Source organism: Camelus bactrianus, chromosome 5 (genome assembly GCF_048773025.1).
Source record: "Camelus bactrianus isolate YW-2024 breed Bactrian camel chromosome 5, ASM4877302v1, whole genome shotgun sequence".
Lineage (NCBI taxonomy): Eukaryota > Metazoa > Chordata > Mammalia > Artiodactyla > Camelidae > Camelus > Camelus bactrianus.
In genome coordinates, this window is record NC_133543.1 from 84,978,308 (window position 1) to 84,998,861 (window position 20,554).

General features: G+C 36.9%; 1 protein-coding gene across 1 annotated transcript in view; it reads left to right on the plus strand.

The window, feature by feature from the left end:
• TMEFF2 (transmembrane protein with EGF like and two follistatin like domains 2) overlaps positions 1 to 20,554 on the plus strand; it is a 225,950-nt gene that overhangs the window by 120,538 nt on the left and 84,858 nt on the right. The gene's annotated exons all lie outside the window — the stretch shown is intronic.

The window sequence follows — 20,554 nt, forward strand, 5'->3', positions numbered from 1 at the left end:
CAGATAATGAATAATATTCATTATTCTGAATGGGTCCCAAAATGTTAGCTTTTTAGGGCAACCACATTGGTTACACCCTGACTCATACCCCAGGTGAGCAACACAAGGGTCTTTGTATGGTGTGATAATTGAAAGAGGCAGTCTCTCTTTCTCATTGTCCCTCTCTCTCTCTCTCTCTAACTTTTATACACATACCTGTCAGGAAAACAGCCAGGTACCCTTTGATTTTTTTCAATATGCAGACTATGTCTAGAACAGTAACAATCATTTTGATCAAAGTAGGTAAGGGAGTAAATCTTCAATGTTCTCACCACCAAAAAAAAAAAAAGATAATTATGTGAGGTGATGGAGGTCTTAGCTAACTCTATGGTGGTTATCATCTTGCAATATATAAGTGTATCAACATGTTGTTCACTTTAAACTTTTACAATATTACATGTCAATTCTATCTCAGTAAAATTGGGCATAAAAAACACAATCATTTTGATCAAACTTTTGTGGGTGGAGGGGCAATTCATCTAAGGAACAGGAAGAAAAAAACTAAAGCAAGGTAATTTTGGCAAGACTGAAACAATCTGCACTTAAAATATTTTAAAATATTTTTGAACGCAGATTAAGTTGAGGATTTCAACTGGGAAAACTGGGGCTCTTAGGGTAAACTAACTGAATCCTTACCGGTAAACACTGCTATTGACTAGCCAGGAGAAACAGCCACCCGTTATTAAAAGCAGGCAGCAGTGGAGTTTCCATACCTGTCAAACGTTTCTAGCCAATGAGCAGCTGGGAGCCAAGTCAGGGAGTCTGTGCACTGGTTTGACCATCTTGAGGTAAACAGACGTGTATTTTCTTAAGAGCATCCTGGGCATCCTGCTGGCTGGTGAATTTCTGGCTCCCAAACCCGGCTGACCAGCAGGATTACTTTGGGAATTTTTTAAACATACCAGTTCTTTAGTTCCATCCCAAAATTAATGAGTCAGAACTTCAGAGAAGTAGGGCTTAAAATTTTATTTCTCTAAAAGTTCCCAGATGATTGTATAAATACTGGTCTCAAATAAATGACTGACTTCTGCCCCCTGAATGCTTTAGGGCTCTGTCTAGTCGTAGTCATTGTAAATTAAGACACATTGACGGGAAATGTATCCTTAAAATACCTTGTTCTGAATGTTTGCTGGCGACCATGTCTGTAGTTCACCGTGATTTTTAATGCTGCTAATGATCTTGCTGTCAGCTATTCTACTTAAAAAAAAATTCACAGGCTCCCTAATTTTTTCTTAAGAATTTTCCATTCCCCATTCTCATCTCTTCACCTTTAAGTGACATAGGTTCATTTTACACGTTAAAGATTTAAAGATTTAAGAAATGAGATAATAATAGCAGCTAAAAATTACTAATTTCTTACTATAGGCTTGGTCCATTCTTTTTTTTGGTGAATTATCCTCAAAATAACCCTAATTGTAGATTCTATTATGATCATTTTACAAAGAGGAAACTGAGTTTTAAAGTGTTTAAGTGGCAGGGCTGAGATGAAGAGATGAGGTGACAGTAACTAGAGAATGTTAGCATAACAATTCAACCAGAGATGCAATTAAAATATTTCTTTCCTGTCATGTCTGGAATAATGAGGTGGCCAGATTGCAAGCAGCTTAGATCCAGTGCCTGGAGACCTGCGGGGTTAGAGCTGGTGACGAGAGAGGTGCCTGCAGCAGGCAGTGGGCTAATCCAGGATGGCAGTGTCACTCCTGGTATTCTAGCAGAAGTTCAGATCCATGGTACAAAGTGGGCAGTTCAAGGAGATGAAGGTAAGTGGCATCAGAAAGATTCGACAGCCAAGACAACTGGAGTTAGGAAAAGAAGTTCAGTTACAAAGGGAACAAGAAGAGGACAAGGCAGAACCTCAGTTATCAAGAGAACTGAGTATCAATCAGGGATGGAAGCAGGAAAGATTGGATAGACTCCACTTACTGGAACTGATGTAGAAAACCAGGCTTTGGTTACCAGGGGCTGGGACAAGTCCCTGGCTCTCGGAAATGAATTACAAGGTCAGAATGAAGCCAGCAGCAAGGCTGACTGGATGCTGAATCAGTTAGCTTTTGGCTAGGACATCTTGTACGCCCCCAACCTAGAGACAAGATTAGTTCCAAAATGCAGACTGAGGCTGAACCTCCAGATGGGGCTAAGCGGCCATGGCTGTGAAGATTAGAGGGAGGGCTGCAGGGGGCAGGGAGCCAAGAAGATCATTCCACTTCCCAGGCAAGAATGAAGAGTTGTTAGCCTTTAAATAAAATGTACTTAAAATGTCCAATGTAAGCAAGGAGGAATGGTGCAGAAATGATAAGCGTATTGATTTTCATTTACATAAATACCTTTGTATGTTAACATATTGTATTTAGTTATGAGCATGAAGGGCAGATTGGAAACAGCTGAAGGACACAAGAATAGAGCAATAAATGAAATTAAATAGGCATGGAATGAAAGAGGCTATAAAGTAAGACAGGAGGCAATAGGGGAGTGATCTGAGCCTAGTACTAGTCAACTGCATCAGGGGAGCTTGATGTGCTATTGATTTTGGATGAAACCACGGCCAGGTCCTCTCACAGACATAAAGCACTGCACATGCTGGGTGGAAACAAAGAGTACAAGTCAGTGTTCAGTTTTATTTTTTCCTTTGACACTAACTAAACGACAATTTTATGCATGCAATTTCCTCAACCCTGCATTATGAAGTAATAACAAGATGTGAATAAACACTGCTGAGGAATAATGTTATTATTGTAACTGCAATATTGAAACGAATGTGAAAAATTAATTCCCGAGTTTTTCCTTATCCCTAGCCTGAGAAATTAATATTTTACATTTTACCACAAGGACTAAATCCAGTTACTCAAATTTGTTCAGGTATTTTCTAAATGAAGATAAAACTTTATTAGAATTAAAAAGCCAGTACACAATCAGCTGACCTTGTTTTCAGAGTTATATGAGTTTTGAGTTAAGAAGAAGGAAGCAGGGAAGAAAATAAATAAATAAAAGGGGGAAGGGGAGTGGAGGGAAAGGAAAAAAAATAATAATTAGAGGATGACATTGATTAAACCATCATCTGAATGACATAATTTTTTAATGCCTTTAGTTTGAGAAAAACAGATGGCTTATAAGTTCATACGCACCCCTCCCTTACGTTCTATGACTTCCTTTCAAGGTTTTTCTCTTGCCTTTTTCTTCTTCTTATGGAGAACATCAAGCCTGCAGAAATCAGAAAATGGTCAGATTTTCTCAATAGGAAAGAAAAACCATTGCTACAAAAGGTTCTTCAGTTCTAAATATTTACCTATGTGTAGGAAAGGATTAAGCTTTCGAGAGAGTGAAAAGTCCACATGGTAAGTGGTCCTCACCACAGACACGTCCACTCTGCTCTCGAGGCATCCCTTTATTTAGGATGGGCTTCAGAGATAAGGGGGGTACCTGTGCAAAGGGATGTGTGTGCCTGTTTACGGGGGCGGAGTAAGAGAAGAAGAAGAGAAGGGCTTAAAAGATTGTTTCTCTTTATATCTAGACTGAAAAAAAGTCAAAACTAATACATTTATACATCAAAGAGACTCTCAAATACATCCTGCCAAGTATAATTTATAGAGAAAAAGAAGGGTTTATAAGTCAAACATAATAAAATTGACTCATCGCAAAGTCCTAAAGCCTCATCTGATAGCACTGGGAATACTAACTTAGGATTTCAACAAATATTTCTGTTACTTGCTTGGTTTTTGAAACAGCTTTATATTCCCTTAATTATCTTACCTGATAAATTATTTCAGCAAGTCCAAAGTAGGTCAGTAGTAACTCTTTGCACTGGGAACAAAGTCCTAAGAAGTAATTAGCCTAGAACTTTCTCTTGGTCCTGTCAGTCAGAAGTAGTTCAGAGCCCTGGGGTTGATACTTGATTTAATACAAGAAAAAAGCAAGTCGATAGTAGTTTGGATCATCAGAATGGCTGGGTATGAAATTGGCTACATGCCTAACATTTCCAGGGTGCCAAGATAGATCAAGGAAGGGAGGACAAGTGTAGGAGCAGGTGCAGCTGGGTGACAAATGACATAAAGGGACAACTTAAATTTTTGTGTGTATTTGCTTCATAACGTGCACTTTATAGCTCCTGTGACCATTTTAACTTTGCTCTCGTGTTATTCTCAGCATGCCACTCAGGTTCCATTAGCAAACTCATACTGGCCTAACTGCTGTTAACTCCTCGGTACTCATTCATTTTGTCTTTGAAAGCATTAATAATGTTTTCCAGTTTTAGTGGATAACATCCCTGTGTTTGACTGCAATGCTAAGAAAGGAGAAAAGCAAAGTAGTTTCAGTAAAAAGAGTCAGAAGAGAAAATGAATGAGCGTCTATTTTTTTCCTTTATTTCATTGATGTTCCGAGGCTGAAACAGGGTATGGGATTTGGCATTCCTTTTGTGAGCGTCTCTTACAAAGACAGTTTAGTTTGAAGTCTTTAACATCTTGCTCCTTTGATCTGAGAAGGCTCCTTGTCACTAGGAAGACTGTGTGTTGCTGGCACCGTTCCCACCTTTAATGCATCTTGGACTGTGACGCATCATGAATATTTGAAGTGGGGCAATGGCCGAGGATGATCCTTGGCACTGGATTTCACCGTATGCGTAAGCGAATTAGGCATTAGGTCCTGCTGACTTCAGTACTTTGGGTTATGAGTTTAATAGGGAAAATTCAGACAACTCTGAGTCTTAAAATTTAGAAATGATTTCTTTTTAGAGCTACTACTGGTCAGCAATTGAACAAAAAGATTGTGTTGCAATTGGAAAGTTTCCAATTGTTTTTGACTCAGTAAAAAGAAGATCAGTTAGGGATGGATGTGGGATAGCTAGACAGGAAGATGCTGATTAGTCACAAAATTTTAGTGAACTACAGAGTCCATTCGGTGTCCCCCCAGGGTGTTTTCTTTATATTGATTTCCTTTGCTCTCCTGCCTTAGAACTGTAAATGTGGTTACCGTAATTAGGACTAGCTACTAATGTGAGTTTACTCATGGAGAGAATGAAAAAATAATGCACACACACACACACACACACACACACACACACACACAGAAAATAGGTCTAATCTAGAAAATCCCAGGGTTTTGTTGAATGTAAGGCTTTATGAGAAAACCTTTTTAGTTCCAAGACTTCTGTGGTTAGGATGCTGCCTCCTTCAAATTGCCTCTTCTCCACCAAGAAACAATGTTGTCGCCTCTGAAAACAGCCAGAGCACTTCCTGTGTGTATAGATGGGTGTGGTCTGAAGGAAGAGTAAAGACACCCCTCTTTCGTTTAATAGTTTCATTTGCTCAGAAAACTTTTCCAGAAAGAGAGCAAAATATACAGCTCCTGATCTGGGGAAACACACCTCTTTCCACTCCCATAAATTCAAGAGAAAAATGCTGACATTTTCAGCAAATCTATATCCAAATTTGAATTTGATTTTGTTATTTCCTTCTTTTATGTATTTATCCACCAGTCAATCAAGAAAGAAAATTTCACACTTTTTAAAAACTTTCACACAATTTAGAAGCACAATTATAGTTAAACAGGACTAGTATTTGTGACATGGTCTGTACAATGGTGTGTGCCAACAAATGCACAAATGCCATGTCTGTGACCCAAACTTCCCTCTGCCAGTAGCTGCCAGTAAACAGTCAAGTCTGCAAACTGAATCGAACACTTTAAGTGTTACTTAGAACGATGAATAAATAATGATGTTACTTCAAATGCACAACAAGCCATTCCCAAAAAAAGACAAATAAAAAATATACAATGAACCCACCCTCCAAAACAGCAGAGTTGGGCTTTGTGAAAAGTAAAAAGTAAAAAATAAAGTTGAAATTTGAAAATAATTCATGGTTTTAAAACAAAGACATATCTGAGGTCTTCTATGGACTGGGCTACTTCAAAGGAATTGGATTTTCACATAAGTTCTGAAGAGTTTTCTGAGTTTTTCTCAGTAATGATGCCCCAACTGTGCTAGCTACCACACAGTGATCGATGAACCTTAATTAGGGTATGATGGGTACAAGTGTAGATCTGCTGTATAGCACCAAGAAATACAGGCACAAAGTATTCTAAACTTCAATATGTTGTATATGTTTTTGTAATTTTTATTTAGCTCAGGCAGCATAAATCATGTAGCTTCCATTTTATATAAAAATAATGAAATGCACATGAAGACAGAAGAAAAGGAAACAAAACTCCGAAGTACAGATCGTATTTCTACCACTTGATGGTTTCCATCACTTGTTTCCCCTTTGCTTGCTTTTGTAGACTGTACCCTGCAGTGGGGTACGACTGCCTGACTTCCAGTGCTCACTCACCAGACTCCCACTCTCAATTTCCTCTTGAGTTTCCCAAGTCTCGGTTTCCAGTATATTCCTAGTAGATCCTGTAAAGGCAGAGAACACACTCTCCACGTTCCAACATCCCGATGTAACATCCCAGTCTCAGAGATAAAAATATGAATCTCATTGTGGTCATCAAAAGATGACGGAACTTTCAAAAGCACATGTTTGCTATATGGTAATGTTTACATGCAAAGAACCATTTAATCCTCCCGCTAATCGTATGATGTTAGATCCACTAATAGTTCTTATTTTACAAGAAAAGAAACTGAGGCACAAAGAGGTTAAGTAAATCACCCTCAAAGCTAAACAGTAAGTGAAAGAGGATCTGAACCCCACCAGGCTGACTCCAGACACTATATTCTTAACCACCACTCATTTTCTTCTCATATATTTAATGACATAAATTATGAGTATGTGTGTGTGTTATGTGTCTACCACACATATACATATATGTTGGATATATTCAGTGTAGAATTTCACACATTTTGTTATTGTTGAAATAGAATACAAAAACAAAGCCTTTGAGGTCCACTTTGTGATAAAGTCCACCACTAACAGGTTCACATTGTCTAAGATGTCCTTTGAAATATTTCTTTCCCATTAGATATATACCCCCTATCTTTTTTACAGACTGTGTGATTTTTATTTGTTTGTTTTTGTAGATCTATTGAATTATTACCTGTAGAGAATATCCGTATTAGGACCATGGGTGTTCCCAATTATATGAGAAGGTTATTAGCTGTGAGTTTGCAGAGAAGAGATACACCTTCACCAAAACCTAGTTATCTGAGCTGTTTCAACTTCAAATTTGTTTGTTTTGAGTAAGGCAGTAGCAACCCTGATGATAAACCAGAGTGAACATTATTTATAACTAGTGATAGGTTTCAGAATTTTATCCAGAAAAGAGCATATAACATAGCTTTTAGGGCCCTGTGGAACCCAGAAGAGCAAGGGCACTGCTTGGTAAGCCATTTGTTAAGAAAGGTGGGACTTCATCCCTTAGCATCTTTGGGAATAGCTAAGGGCTACATGCTCCTTTCTGAGGGGCAAAGGAAGGCTTATTACAAATGCATATTCTTGCTGCAAGCATAGGGATTTTAAGATATAAAGAAGGAAGAATCACCAAATTCAATGGCAAATAAGCATGGCCCATATGCCAGTGGGTTTTAATCTGTACCTTAGTGGCAATGCTCTTCTATGTCTTTTTATTTAGCACTTAAAAATATGATGCCAAGCCTCTTACTTCCCAACTGAATGTATGTTTCGATAGCTACATTAAAATGGAATTTGCTATAACTTTTTCTGATTTTAGATGTTGTACATGTTTATTATAGAAATTTGACAAGCCTAGAAATATTAAAATGTCATCCCATCATTGCAAGAAAACCACTGTAAAATTTGCACGTGTGCTTTCCTCCTTTGTATGTGTGTATGTGTGCATGAGCACGTGTGTGTGTATATGTATTTTTGATGAGTTTAATCATATTTTATACATCAGCAAAACCTCTCTCTGGAAAACTTTACTTAACCTTGAGGCTGCGTTGGAGATTGTTACAAATGCTAAACAAATTTATGAATAATATATTTAGATTTGAACATAATTTCTATGGCCTAAATTCTAATTATTCTTTCAAAATTTTTGCATTTCTCAAGACAAATGGATTTCACAGCACCATCCTAACATTTGTGATCTAAAAAATTTACCAAAACAAATCCCCTCTAAGTCTCCCTTAGACATTTTTCTTAGTTAACTCCAAGAAGCTAGACGGTATGTGTACTGAAAACATTTCCTTTGTCTGCACCCAGAGCATTCATAATAAATAGTTTTCTGAGGTATAAGCATTATCTACTGAGAAACTGTCCTCCCAAAGGTGTTATAAATTGGGTAGAAACTGTTGCTGGTCTTCAGTGGTTTGCTTCCAAATATAATATATGGTATGTGTTGGTTCATCCAAACAACAAATCAGCAAGCTGTCCTCGGCAGCCCACAGCAGTCTATTCCAGACACATTCCCCTACAAACAGGATGTGTAATATCTAATAAGTGATAGAGCAAATTGTAAAATTATATGCAACACCCAATCGAAAAATCAATATTGCTGAAGAACTAAATGCTTATTATAGTATAAAGAAGAAAATAAATAAAGGAAACGAATATCTGATTTTTCTAGCTTCCCCCCAATGCAAAGCAAAATTAATCAGGAGTGGCTCCATTCATCCTTTCAACGCTCGGCTATGAATGAAACATGAGAAATCAGGACTATGCACTTGGGATGGATGATCTCCTAAAGATTGTTTACCACAGCCCTTTTGTATTCATTGCAGTCTTTTCAAAGTCTTTAATATAACAGTTTACTCTGTTCTCTGAGCTCATCCTAAAATGAGCTTTCTACAATCAAAATTGTATTACCCAGGGTAATAAAAGTAATGCTAGGTCCCAACGAGGCATAAGTGCCTACAATCAGCAGATATTAAAAGATGTATATCAGGGGGAAGTGTGCAACAACTGGGAAAAAAGGCAGAAGTAAAAAAATGAAATAAAATATTATCTTCACATTACCAAAAGTTAGTGATGTAGTTCTGTAATAAACGTTAGATAGCTACATAAATGTGATATTTTAAGACAGTCAAATATAATATCAAATTATCAGTTATGATGAGGAAAGAAAAATAATATATTTGATGGAAGTATGCGGTTTAATTCTTAAATATTTATTTGGTTACTATTTTTAGGGGGAGTAATTAGGTTTATTTATTTATTTTTAATGGAGGTAACTGGGGATTGAACCCAGGACCTCATGCATGCTAAGCACATGTTCTACCACTGAACTACATCCTCCCCTGCTAATTTTAATTGAATATGTTTTTCTTTCTATAAAAGGTTTGTGATTTCAGAAAAAGGAAATACAACAGAGCTGTTTGCTTGACAGTGACATTGGATGGTCAAAATTTGGTGAAAAAATAAATTTTAAAAAGCCCTGTATTGATCAATGTATCACCAACTGACATACATAAATTCATAAAGTTATTACATCCTTAGGGAATATGTTATGGTATGTTTTATAACTGAATTCACAAGTCACTTAACAATTATCTTTATGCAATTTTGTTGGAGAAAATACTTCCCTTTTGAGATGTGCATGGCATGAAGGGACAGCCAGAGGGAATGGAAAACCTTCTAACATACTAAAACCTTATACTTTTCAGACTGCTTTCTCCTTTCTTATGAGCCTCTGATATCTCTATGATGTAGGGAGGGCAGAAAAATGTTATCTTCACTTGACAGATAAATACATGAAGTCCCTAAAAGGTTAAGGATAATCTACATGTAATAAAGAGAAGGGCTCAAGATATTTATGCCACTATCTTATCAAATCTACCTGAGAGATTTTAAAAGGAGAGAGAGAAAAGAATTGGTGTGATACAGTGGAAAGTGACCACTGGGTTCAGAGAACTGAGATCTCACTTTGGATAAAATCACATCATTTCCCTTGGCCTCTGTCTTTTTTTTTCCCCCATAAATTAGATTACATAGATAGATAGATAGATAGATAGATAGATAGATAGATAGATAGATAAAGATAGATCTTCAGTCACATTGTAATATAATTCACATAAAATTCACTTATTTAAAGTATACAGTTCAATTGTTTTTAATATATTCATCAAGTTGTGCAACCATCAACACAATCAATTTTATATTTTCATTACATCAAGAAGAAACTTGCACACATTAGCAGCCCCTCCTCATCTCCTCAAGTTTCCCTCCTTGGATAGGGCAATTTTGCCTTAGATTAGGCAAAAACGAATCTACTTTATGTCTCTATAGATTTTCCTATTTTAACATTTCATATAAATGGAACCATTTGATAGGTGGTCCTTTGTGACTGGCTTCTTTCACTTAGAATGTTTCCAAATTTCATCCATATTGTAGCATGTATCAGTATTTCATTCTTTTGCTTGATGAAAAATATTTCATTGTATGGATATATTGTATTTTGTTTATCCATTTATCTGTTGATAAACATCTAGGTTGTTTCCAATTTGCAGTTCTGATGAATAATGCTGTTACGAACATTTGTATACAAATTCATGTGTTTGTGTGTGTGTGTGTATGTGTGTATGTACACATTTTAGTTTGGACATATGTTTTTATTTCTCTTGGGTATATACCTAGGAGTAGATTTGCTAGTCAAATGGTAACCTCATGATTTACTTTTTGAGGCACTGCCAAACAGGTTCCCAAAGTGGCTGCACCATTTATGTTTCCACCAGCAGTGTATAAGGATCCAAATTTCTCCACATCCTTGTCAACACTTACTACTACCATCTTTTTGAATAATACAATCCAAGTGGAGATAAAGTGGTACCTGATTGTGGTTCTGAATGACATTTTCCAGGTGGCTAATGATGTTGCTCCTCTTTTCATGTGCTGTATGGTTGGTTTACAGTGTTGTATTAGTTTCTGGTGTACAGCATGGTGATTCAGTTATACACATTTTTTTTTCATATTCTTTTCATTATAGGTTATTACAAGATATTGAATATAGTTCCCTGTTCTGTACAGTAGGACCTTGTTGTTTATCTATCTTATATAGAGTAGTTTGTATCTGCTAATCCCAAACTCCTAATTTATCACTCCCTTCTCATTCCCCTTCAGTAACTATAAGTTTGTTTTAAATGTCTGTGAGTCTGTTTCTGTTTTGTAAATAAGTTCACTTGTATCATTTTTTAGAATCCACATATAAGTGATATATATTTGTCTTTGTCTGATTTCACTTAGTATGATAATCTCTAGGTCCATCCAAGTTGCTACAAATGGCATTTCATTCTTTTTAATGGTTAAGTAGTATTCCATTATATATATATACACACACACATCTTCTTAATCCAGTCATCTGTCAGTGGACATTTAGATTGCTTCCATGTCTTGGCTACCGTAAATAGTGCTGCTATGAACATTGGCTTGCATGTATCTTTTCGAATTAGAGTTTCCTCTGGACATACGCCCAGCAGTGGGATTGCTAGATCATATGGTAACTCTATTTTTAGTTTTTTAAGGAATCACCATACAATTTCCCACAGTGGCTACAGCAAACTACATTCCCACCAACTGTGTAGGAGGGATCCCTTTTCTCCACAGCCTCTCCAGCATTTATTGTTTGTGGACTTTTTAATGATGGCCATTCTGACCGGTGTGAAGTGATACCCAATTGTAGTTTTGATTTGCATTTCTCTGATAATAAGCAATATTGAGCATCATAAAAGTTTTCTTTTTAATTGTAGGTATAAGCCTCTTACCAAATATATATATGCAAATAGTTTCTACATTCTGTGGAGTTGTATTTTCACTTTTGTGGTAATATCTTTCAAAACACAAAAGTTTTTAATTTTGATGAATTTCAGTTCATCTGTCTTTTCTTTTGTCACTTGTGTTTTCAGTGTCACAACTAGGAAGACTTTGCTTAACCCAAGGTCACAAAGATCTACTCCTATATTTTCTCCCATGGGATTTATAGTTTTAGCTCTTTTTTTGCTCTCTGACCATTTTAAATTAACTTTCTTTTAATATGGAGAGAGGAAGAGGTCCAGAATCATTTTATATGTAGATAACCAATTGTTCCAGCACTATTTATTGAAAAGATTACCTTTCTCCATTGAATTTTCTTGATACCCTTGTAGAAAATCAATTGACCTTATACATGAGGGTTTATTTTTGAACTCTCACTCTATTCCATTGATGTATATGTTTACCCTTATGCCAGAGCAAACTCCATTTTCTCACAGATAAAACATGGCAAATAAGGGTTTTAGTCGAGATAATCTCCATGCTTCTTTTGAATTCAAACGTCATCTAAGATAGGAGCAGAATTACTGTGCACTATAGAGACCTACTCGGCAAACACTCCTAATGGCCCTGGTGGCATTGTTCCTTCTTCCTTTTTGAACTAAAATTTTCACCATCAGTTTTAAATTTAAAAAGATGGCCTATTGTGTCCAGAAGGTAGTATTTACAGCCCAGTATGTTAATCCTCATACAGAAATTAACAGAAAAATAATTTCATACTGGCTAATCATTCTTTAGAAAACACAGAAAATAGAAGGTTCTTCAAAGGATGTGAAGCAATGGTGGCAAAAAGTAAGAATACAATGAAGCTGTTCAAAGAAGAGAAAAAATTCAAGAATTGAATAATAAAGCAATGTTGAACAGAAGGAAGAAGGAGAAAGATAGGGTAGAAAAAAATAATTTTAAAGAAAAATCAAACCCAGAGAAGCTGCTACAATTAATCAAAAACTCTAACTCTGAGTACCCTTAATTCAAGATAAGAAAGAAAAGGAATAACTCAATGGTGTAATTAGAAAAGGCAACTAGTTCATCAAGAGACACTTTAACAAGTTCTGAACTCTACAAGAATTTATACTATATGACTTTAATAACATTTTGAATGAAATAAAAGACAGCATCCTTGATAACTCCCTCATAAATTATACAAAATTCTTATAGTGGATCTTAATGTAATAAATTTATGATACAATTCTAAGGATGTGAGATGACCTCTGTAGGGGTGATTCTCTGTGAGACTGAATAATGATATCCAGATATGTCATTGTTACAGTATCTGACTCAGGACAGAGTTAAAACAAGAGGAACAGATGGCAAATATATTTGTTAGTCTTTTACTCTTAATTATTGTTATCTCAGCCAGAGATTAGGCTCCTAAAATATTTCATGTTGGTCTTTAGGATTATAATTTCCATGTACAGAAACTAAGCGGTTGTTGAGAGAGAAATAATTCGTTCCTGGAGCAGAGTAGGGAAGAGTGCCAGGTCTCAAGATGGCCCTAGAACAGTGTTTCCCGAGCTGTTCTCTGACTTATTCCAAGCCATTTATAAGCAAATTAGAAATCAGATGACTTGATTTGTGACAATGAAGTATCATTTCCTTATATTTTTTTTTTGGTAAATATTTCATTTTACTATTAATTAAGAATGAAATGTGGTTGTTATATGTTTGTGCAAAATGGGAAAACACTGATCAGATTTTGATGATAAATATCTTTGCTTTGATCATAATTAGTCAAATGATTAAAAAGCAGAAATGAGAAGCAAAGATAAAAATATGCAAAACAATAGCAATAAATCATAATACAGAGCCTAACAATGACGGTTATGGGTTTTGTGACTTAGAGATAAGACTTCCTGCTATCTATTCTGCTCTATTTTTAGTCAGGTAATCAATAAACAACCAATAATTTGCTAGATATATTTGACTATATGTATTTCTTATTAGTCTAATCAAGCTTCTGAGAATTTTAACCCATTTATTCACTGGTTGAATCTTTTCCCCCCAATTTTTGTTTGCCCCACACCAAAGTCTAGCTCAAATTAATATCTTGCACTGCAGAGTTAAATCGGAGCGAGAAGAAATCTTTGCACTAAGAGTGAAACAACACGTGGTAGCAAAGCACAGTGCACAAGGGAGCAGGCTTGCAATTTTTTTTAATGGAGTTTAGTTTAACTTAATTTGTGCCGCCTACAACACTGGCTAATAGGTTTGGTGTAGAGCCACTGTGGATATTAAGAACTATAACCCACAAAGTTACTGGTCAAGAAAGCTTTCTTTTCAACAAGAAATAGTACAACGAACACAGGTGTCTTAAGTATGGAGAACTTGTGTCAGCACGAGCTAGGATAGTTAGGTTTGAAAGGTTTGAGAGAATAACTTTAAAATAACAACTAAGAGTAGTGAGCACTTACTCTGTGCCCTGCACTCGTCTGCGGACTTCACACTCATGAATTTATTTAACCTTCTAGCCTACAAGTCAGGTACTAGGCCTATTCCAGCTTTAAATACAATGGAATGAAGGAGTAGAAGCATAAAGGTGTTAAGTAACTTATCTAAAATTGACCCTTGACTATTCAGAGTCAAAGTCAAGATTGAGCCCAGAGGGCATGGTTCTACTTTGTAAATATTGTGCTCCAGAAAACTTGGGGCACAGTGGAGAACTTGCAAGACTCAGAAATGTTTTCCAGGTATAGAGAAGGGAGAGAAGTTTCTTGGGGTAACGAAGAAAGGTGTGCTTAATTAACATGGAAGTCAAGTGCACCATCTCACTTAATTCTTGACAAAACTATGGTGAGTTAGGTATTCTTTTCCTCCATTTATACAGAGACGAGAACTAAGTTTTGGGAAGGTAAATAATATGTCAAGTGTATGTTGCTAGGTAGAGGCAATCCTTGAATTCAACCTCAGGTTTTTCTAAGATAATTCCAAGGTCCATGTGCTTTTCAGTGCTTAATACTACAGGGTAGATGTTAAGGAGAATAAGGTAGTTAAAGAAACTGTCCTTTCAGGGGAAAGAATAGCTTATGACTGAGATTGTGTATAGTAACTGAAGAGCTGGAAAAGTACCTGTAACTAAATGACAGAAGACTCAGTTGTCAAGTGTATCAGTTAGAGTAAGTAACACTAAGCACTGAAATAGATAAGGGCTAAATTCTTAGAGGTATAATACACACTTGCTTACGCACACATGCGCAAACACACACACATTTCTTGCTCTCATCACAGTTCAAAACCAATGTTCCTAATCTTACACATGGTCTTTTAGAAACCACATCTCTTTCCACATCATGGGCCTGACATGCCCTAAATCACTAAGGTCCTATTCATTTACTTAGTAGAAAACGGAAAAGAAGGAAAGATCATACATGGTAGATTTTAACCGGCCAGTCTTGGAAGTGGCATTCCTCACTTCCACATACATCCCTCTGGCCAGAACATTCATTACATGATAAAAGTAGCATTAAGAAGAAAGAACCTGGCAATGAAGTTTGGTAATGGTCACTGGAAGAGAAACAGAGAGACTGGAGCCAAGGAAGCTGTACAATAGCAGTAGGTATCTATTTAGAACATATGATATGTCATGCTTTGTCTCAGCCCTGGCAGTAGAGTGCATAGCACAGACCGGGTTCACACCTGGAAAGAGCTTTTAAAATAACAACTAAGCAGTAGTGAGCACTTACTTTGTGCCCTGCACTCATCAACGGGAGGTTCTGGTCCAAGGGGGTGACACGACATCCTAAGAAGAGGAGAGAGGGGATCGGTGACAAATAAACAATTGAGCAAGCAAGATATTTTCAGATGATAAGGTTTTTTTTTAAAAGAAAAAACAAGAGCTCTGAAAAACAGGGTTATGGAAGAAGGGGGTACTATTTAAGATTGAGTATTTAGGTCATGTCTCTCTCAGGATTGCCGTTTGAGTCAAACAGCAAGAAAGAGCCAGCCTTGCCAAGATCTGTAGAAACAGAAGCCTGAGCAAAGAGAACCTCGCTGGTCCAAAGGCACAATAATGCTGACAAGCTTGGTGTGCTGAAGGAACTGACAGAAGATTAGTGTGGCTAGAGCCCAGAAAGTCAGAAAGTCTTAGATGAAATTGAAAAGGGTCATGAAGATTCTAGAAGCCTTTAACAAAGAGTGCCAGTTTTATTCTAAGTATGCTGAGAAGCCTTCAGATGTTTTCATCTGCAAGTATATGAGCAGTCATCACCACTCTCACTCCCTTCCTGGGCCACTCCACAGCATCGCCGTTGCCCCTTCTCCATATCCCAGTGCACTTTCCCTTGTTTCAGTCGTATTAGCAACAAGTTACCAAGCTACCTGTAAGTATGGATATGTGATTTCCTCAACCAGATGTGACACCCCGAGAGCAGAGACTTACAGTTAACATGTGGCTTCCTTGGTAACAAGCGCAGTTCCAACAAAGCACTTAGGTCCTGCATAAGTGCATGAATAAATGAATGACGAATAAATAAATGAAGGAAGTCATGAAAAACAGTTAAAGGAAGAGAGAGCAATATCCCTTTGTGTGCAGAACCTGCAACATGCTTCTCACTTTCCCTATGTCATTTGATCGACCCGAGCACAGCGGGGCACGAGGAAGAGTTTGGTAACTGCACAATTATGAGAAGCAAGAGATTAGAAAAAGAGTCAAAAAGAAATGAAGATTCTGAGACTGAGTGCTTGGAAAAATAATGGAACAACTTTGGAAACGGGGATCAGGAGGTAGAGTCAATTTGGAGGAGGGAAGGGAGGCGGTGAGAGAAAGTTATGTTCTGATTCAGCTGACAAAAGGCAGAACCAAGTGGAACGCCCAGTAGGCAAATAATTAAAGGTTAAGTTGTGTGGTGCAGACAGAAAGAGCTGTGGGAGTCCAGAGAAATCTAATAAAGAAAATGGATTTGAGGCTGAGGAATGAGAATAGACACTAGAGTAGCAAAAAGTTAGACTGCTGGGCAAAGGACACACAATATTTACTGAAAATAATGTGATACTGGAAAGAAAGGACAAACTTAGTAATGGGAAATAGAAAGATATCAGGATGTATTAATTAAGAGGCAATAAATTAGAACTAGACCAAAGAAGAAAAAAAACCCAAGGAGCTGCTATCCCCCATTTGTTTAATTAAAAGATAAAATTACTACCCTGCTGCTCACTGAACGTTTCTGACTTCCCACCTCCAGAGTATAGGAAATAAGACCGTGGTACAGATTGTACTTCCTGGATCCCTTGAGGTTGGGAAAGCTCATGTGTCTAATTCCAGACCCTGACCTATGGCTGAACATTTGATTGCCAATGCAAGACTTTGCAGAGTTCTTTCCTCTTTCTGGCATAATAACCAGCACTGGTCAAGTAAGAGCCTACTTCATCATCCTGGGTCCTTGCATGACTTGCAACATGAACAGAAAATAGATATGTGTTGTTTTCAGCCACTGAGATGTAGAGGTTGTTTATTGATGCAGCATGACATCGTATCCTGATTGGTGGATCCAACATTAGTAAGAAAAGACAGCTTTGGAGTGAGATTGACCCTTGACCAGAAACAGTGGATAAACTGAGTCAGTAAAGAAGTCAGAGATAAACAGTTGGCAGATAACTGACTGCTATGGTGTGAATGTTTGCATCCCCCTGCAAAATTCATATGTTGAAACCTAACCCCCAAGGTGGTGGTGTTAGAAAGTGGGGGCCATTGGAGATGATTAGATCATCCAAGTGGAGCCTTCATGAATGGGAGTAGTGTCCTAATCAAAGAGACTCCAGAGAGTTAGCACGCCAATTCCACCATGTGAAGTTACAGCAAAAGGACAGCTGTCTGTGAGAGTGGCTCTCACCAGACACCAGGTCTGCTAGTTCCATGATCTTGGAGTTCCCAGCCCCTAGAATTGTGAGAAATAAATTTCTGTTGTTTACGAGCCACCCATTTTGACTATTGACTAAACCCACGACTATGACATTGACCGAGCTTCTAACAGGCTTATTTTGAAGGCCTTGTAATGGGGTGGCCCTGGAAATGCATCCACATTCACCGACCCATCTATCCATCCAGTAAAAGGTAGAGCAGGCCCTCTCCTTAAGGGAGACTTCAGCTTCTCTGCCTGCTGGCTGTGCCCCCCCCCCCCCACTGCCGCCTCTTCACAGCTAACATGAACTAGGCTGCCTTACCTGAGGATCAAAAAGTTGAGAGGACACTTAGTGGTGCTGACAGATCTCCAGCTCCACAATGCCTGTGACAAAGGGGAAAAACAGAACCAGAGAAAATCAGAACCAAAAGTATGAAGTAGAAGGATTTACGAACATGGAGAACAAAATGCTTGATTGGCTCCTTACAAGAAGGATATATTTAGGAAAATAAAACCAAGCATACAAGAATAAAGCAGAAATTGATTTTCCATATGAGGCTTACAAATGTAGTGACTAGTTAAAAAAAGAGAGAGAGATGCAATAGGCAACATATTAGTGAATTTTTTCCCACAAAGGGATGATGATGGAAGGGCAAGGAAATGAATATCTTTGTTAGCTCAATCTTCAACTACTTGTAGGGACCTAATTTTATTTTTATAAATTTTATTTTTTTTAAAATTGTATTTATTTTGTTTGGGGGGGGTAATTAGGTTTTTATTTCTTTGTTTGTTTGTTTGTTTATTTGTTTGTTTGTTTATTTGTTTGTTTGTTTATTTAATGTAGGTACTGGGGAGTGAACCAGGACCTCGTGCATGCTAAGCACACACTCTACCAATGAGCTACACCACCTCCCCCTTCCACCGTAGTGACCTAATTTTATTTTATTTGTTTATTTTTTTTAACATTTTTTATTGAGTAATAGTCATTTTACAATGTTGTGTCAAATTCAAGTGTAGAGCACAATTTTTCAGTTATACATGAACATACATATATTCATTGTCCATAGTGACCTAATTTTAAATTGAAGAATTATGCTTAAAACTGTATTTGAGATAGTGTTTTTAATATTTTAGGTGGAATTCTAAGATTCATCGTGGAATTTAAATAAGAAACATTAATCAGTTTTTATTTATTTTTAACACTCAACATAATGTTTTAAAAAAGAAAACTTTTTTTTTCCTTTTAAAGGAAGAAAGCGGAACAAACTGGTAAGACTCATTCTGTTAGCGAATTTGTTTCACAAGAAGAGAATTCTCACTGCCTAACAAAAAGGCCCACCAGGGGAGATGCTCAATTTGCTGTTAAGTTGTACCTAAATCAGATGTGTGATCATCACACTGTATCAAAGCCAGAGTCTAACAAATCATTCTCACTTTACTCATTAGCCAGGAACCAAGAGTTCAAACCCTGAAGACCATATTTTAATAGATCAAGACATGCTTTGATGGATCAAGGGATGGATAGATAGGTGGGTGGGTGGATGGATGGACAGATGGACAAGTGGGATAGATTTATATAATGAAGTAGCTTGGTGTCTTGAGAGATCATAGACATTGTGTGAAAAAGCCTGAACAAAGGGCTCTTTTGCTAAAAGCAGTCTAATTAAGAGTTCAGAAGTCAGGCTGCCTGAGCCTAAATTTTGGTGTCACCGTTTGCTCCTACATGGCCTTCAGCAAGTTCCTTAACGTCTCATCCATATAAGGAGAATTTGAACATCTATTTTATGAGGGTGTTTAGAAGATACATAATAACTGTTGTCATTAACCTCAGTTTTCTTTGAATTTCTTATTTAAAAATGTATATCTCAAAAGTGTTTTGTATTGTATTGTATTGTATTGTACTGTATTGTACAATTGTATTGTATTGTCTATATTGTAATAATTTATTGTTCAGACTGTGATTTGAAGGAATGTCACTTGTTCTCTCCTCGTTGGTGACCTGAATCATGGTGTCCTAGCTTATCTCAGACATTCTTCATAAGTCTCCAAAGCATCCATTTAAATAGGCTTCAAATCTTAACACTTATTCTACTGAGATGGGGCTAACAGAGGGGGTAAAAAACAATCAAGCCAATTGTTTAGGATTATATAAATGAAATTAATGTTTTTACTTATTTTTTAACACTTCAAACAATAGTGTAGGTGTTAAATCAACTTTTAAAACTGTATAAAAATGTTAAAGAGTTTAACCAAGAAAAATCATACCATCCTGAATTCTTAGGAAAGCTTTTGTTGTTGTTAGAGGGTGAAAAAGAGTTTAATTTATAGTGTAAAACGAATAGCAATTGTTCACAATACTGTGTATTGATTCCTTACTAAACCCAATGCTAAATAGTTTACAGTGCTGATTATGTTTAATATTCAAACGGGCACTATGAGAGTTACTATCCTCATTTTTCCAAAAAGGAGACTGAGGCTTAAAGGGTTACAACGTACCTTTCCATCACTGCACATGACTAATAAGCGAAGTGAAGCAGGATCTAAACATAGGCAGTCTGGGTGCAGAGCCCAGGCTCCTTACCACTCCGCTAAATTGCCTTTCAAATAATCATAGTATGTTAAATCCATCCGGCTGGGACCTTGGAGATCATATAATCCTGTCTCTTTGTATCACTGCTTGTAAATGTAAAGCAGAGAGAAGTTAAACGATCTGCCCAAGGTTATACACTTCCGCCTTTTCCTCAACATATTACACTCTCATTTGAAACTCATTTCTAGGATTTATACAAACTAATGGCATAGTCATGACATTTTTTTGATTGCCCAATTGAATGCCCAATAAAAGAATCATTTCATCTTGTTTTTCCATCTCATGCCCATGAATGAAATGGAAAAACGTGTTGCAAAGCCAAGAGTCCTTATCTTCACTAATAGTCTGCTTTTTCATAGAAGGAAGAAAACCACCCTTAGGCTGAGTCTGATTTAAAT